At 45.2% G+C, this 3,788-nt stretch overlaps 1 pseudogene; it reads right to left on the reverse strand.

Annotated features, from left to right (window-relative positions):
* Nucleotides 1-396: 396 nt before the first annotated feature.
* Nucleotides 397-1,335, reverse strand: LOC115641888 (annotated as a pseudogene).
* Nucleotides 1,336-3,788: the final 2,453 nt, after the last annotated feature.

The raw sequence follows: 3,788 nt of genomic DNA on the forward strand, positions 1-3,788 counted from the left end.
TCAGCATTGTAGTTGTTTTCTTTGTCTTTGGTTATTTGAGAGCATAATTTCTGTTTGTCAAACTGATCAAGAATCCTGTTCACACAGGGTCCAATGTATCAGAAATCTGCAGCATTTTCTGATGGTCTGGAAACCACTGAAAGTCCGAGTGACAGAGTGTGGGGCCTGACAGGTGACGCTGAAAGAGATCAGGTGATGGTCAGAGAGAGGGAACTCAGCAGCGGAGAGAGCAGTGTTTGGTGACGGAGTGATAAGATGTTAGGTGTGAGGAACTTTTCAGATTGTGAACTTCCATAATTCTGAGCTCATACAAACTGGGAGAGAGCACCCTTGATTAATGAGAAGATATCCTTTCCCCTCTTGTCACACAGGTTTAAAGTTAATGGCTCAGGGTGATCACCTTCTGCAGGAGTATTTGCCTACTTTGTCACGAAGCTCTTTGGTTTTGACTCCATAAATGATGGGGTTGAGCATGGAGGCAAGGAGAAAATAGAGGTTGGCCAAGATGATATGAACATGTGGAGTGATGCCCTTACCAAACTGGTGTGTAGGAGAGAAGAAGAGTGAGGGAGTATAAGAAATCAGTATCACACAGATGTGGGCTGTGCAGGTGTTGAGGGCATTCTGGTGGTCTTTCTTGGAGGACATTCTGAGGACCCCACTGATGATCAGACTATAGGACATGGCAATGAGCATGAGGTCTAATCCATTGACTACAACCGCAATCACCAAGCCGTATGTCCTGTTGGCTGTAATGTCCCCACATGACATCTTAACCACAGCCATATGGTCACAGTACATATGGGGGATAATGTGGTTGGCACAGAGTGGCTGCCTGCTCAGGAGCAGGGGCAGGGGCAGAATAAATAGAACAGGTCTTATCAAACCCACGAGCCCTAGCTTAGCTAATCATGCATTGGTGAGGATGGTGGTGTATCTCAGAGGGTTACATATGGCAACATAGCGATCCAAGGCCATTGTCACAAGGACAGCTGAATGCATCACAGAAGCTGCGTGAAGAAAGAACATCTGGGTAAGGCATCCACCTATTGTAATGCCTTTTAAATTGAACCAAAATATACACAGTGCCTTCAGAACGATGGAAGAAGGCATGACGATATCTGTGAGCGCCAGCATGCAGAGCAGCAGGTACATCGGCTTGTGCAGGGTCTGCTCTTTCCCTACAACAAACAAAAGTGTGAAATTTCCCAACAGGCCAATCATGTAGAACATAGAGAAAGGGATGGAAATCCAGAGGTGAGCATCTTGCAGGCCAGGGATGCCTGTTAGGATGAATGTTGATGGATCAGTTGGGGTGATGTTGAATGATGCCATGAGGTTGTTGAAGCATCAGTCGGACTCAGAAATGCTCAAGGTGCCTGTGATGGTCGAGAAGCACAGTGAGGAGTGTTACACACTTGATAACAAACAGTATGGTAAATACTAGAAAGGGGGGTGAACAGTGAGGTGACAAAATTGATAGATGGCACCAGATTATTATGGTTATAGTCAAGTCCAGAGACTCCTCAGAGGGAGCTAACCAAAGCAGGAGAATGGGCAGCGTGAAGGCAGATGAACTTCAATGTCAAAAATTGCAACATTTATGCCATTGGAGGGAAAAGCTTGAACTCCTCAAATGCCTTACTAGGTTATAATTTAACAGTATGAACTCAGGATAGGACATAGTACACACCTGCTCCCAGTGCAAGCATGGACAGAAACTAAGGCAAACATTGGTATCCAGGAGGAGGGGGAAGGGGAATCATACAGAAAATACAATGCCATGAGATCAGCCAGTTAATATTTCATCCTCCTCTGGTCTCTTCTGTGCAGTATTGGGCACCCTTCTCACACAGGATATTGCAGAAATAGAGGGGTTGAAGCACAGGCAACGAGAATGATCAAGGGTCTATGAAAATAGCCGGTATCAAGCGGTGTGCCCCAGAGGTCGGTCCTGGGGCCAGTTTTGTTCAACAACTTCATTAATGATCTGTATGATGGAATGAATTGCACCCTCAGCAAGTTCACAGATGACACTAAGGTGGGGCAGGAGAGATAGATATGCTGGAGGATAGGGATAGCGTCCAGAGTGACTTAGAGAAATTGGAGGATTGGGCTAAAATAAATCTGATGAGATTCAACATGGACAAGTGCAGAGTCCTGCACTTAGGACGGAAGAATCCAATGCATTGCTACAGGCTGGAGACCGACTGGCTAAGCAGCAATTCTGCAGAAAAGGACCTGGGGATTACAGTGGATGAGGAGCTGGATATGAGTCAGCAGTGTGCCCTTGTTGCTAAGAAAGCTAATGACATATTGGGCTGCATTAGTAGGAGCATTGCCAGCAGATCGAGGGATGTGATTATTCCTCTCTATTTGACACTGGTGAGGCCACACCTGGAGTATTGTGTCCAGTTTTGGGGCCCTCAGTACAGAAGGGATGTGGACAAATTGCAGAGAGTCCAGCTGAGGGCAATGAAAATGATAAAGAGGATTGGGGCACATGACTTATAAGGCGAAGCTGAGGGAACTGGGCTTATTTTATCAGCAGAAGAGAAGCGTGAGGGAGGATTTGATAGCAGCCTTCAACTACCTGAAGGGGGGGTTCCAAAGAGGATGGAGTTCGGCTGTTTTCAATGGCGGCAGATGACAGAACGAGAAGCAATGTTCTCAAGTTGCAGTGACGGAGGTCTAGGTTGGATATTAGGAATCACTATTTCACAAGGAGGGTGGTGAAGCACTGGAATAGGTTACCTAGGGAGGTGATGGAATCTCCATCCTTGGAGGTTTTAAGGTCCAGTTTGACAAAGCTCTGGCTGGGATGATTTCATTGGGGTTGGTCCTGCTTAGAACAGGGGGTGGGACTAGATGACCTCCTGAGGTCTCTTCCAGCCCTAATCTTCTGTGATTCTATGATTCTAACTGTTATACAGATAGAAATTTAAAAGACTGAAATTGTTACCTTACAAAGGAGATGAATAGGAGGGGATATGAAATACTATAATATAAAATACTGACAGGTAGAGAGTAGATTGTAAATGTGTTCTCCTTGTCTCCTGACAGAAGATCAAGAGGGCAGTCAGTTAAACTGAAAAGGGGCAAATTCAAAACAGATAAAAAAGGAATGCTTTCTTCACTGAATGCCTAAATAGACTGAGGAACTCATTTCCACAAGAGGTAGAAGAGGCCATAAGCTAAGCAAGAATCAGGAAGGGTTTGGACATTTACATGGATAGTCACATTATCCACTTAGAATAGTTACAGGTAAATAAATATTTTTGAAAGCATCTATGCATATGTATTTCAGGGCCTGAACCAGTCTTTAGCTGTGAGTTATTAGGGTGACAGTCTCACAATGGACAGATCACCCATCCCCATCCACCCACTGCTGGGCTTCTTACACCTTTTTCTCCAGCACCTGGGGCCGTTACTGTCAGGGGGAGGACACTGGACAAGATGGACCATAAGTGTGATCCATGATGCAATTCCTATGTTGGAAAGGAGACAAGTTTCCACCATAGAAACAGACATTATCATGCTGGGGTATGACTTTGTGCCCCACAGAATGGACATTAATGGCACAAGGGTCTTGGTATTTAGGGCTACAGGCCTGCATCTCTGTTAGTTACTTCCCTTGTGTCTTTTGTTGAGAGGGTGTCTTGCTGGCACCCAGCTTTGTCAGAGACATAAGTTTCAGGTGTAACCTGACAATTGTAAACAGAGACATGAAGTTTGTAGATGACTCAACAATTTGGGGATGGTAAATAATGAAGAGGACAGTTCCGTGA

This window comes from Gopherus evgoodei, unplaced genomic scaffold (assembly GCF_007399415.2).
Source record: "Gopherus evgoodei ecotype Sinaloan lineage unplaced genomic scaffold, rGopEvg1_v1.p scaffold_36_arrow_ctg1, whole genome shotgun sequence".
NCBI classification, from domain to species: domain Eukaryota; kingdom Metazoa; phylum Chordata; order Testudines; family Testudinidae; genus Gopherus; species Gopherus evgoodei.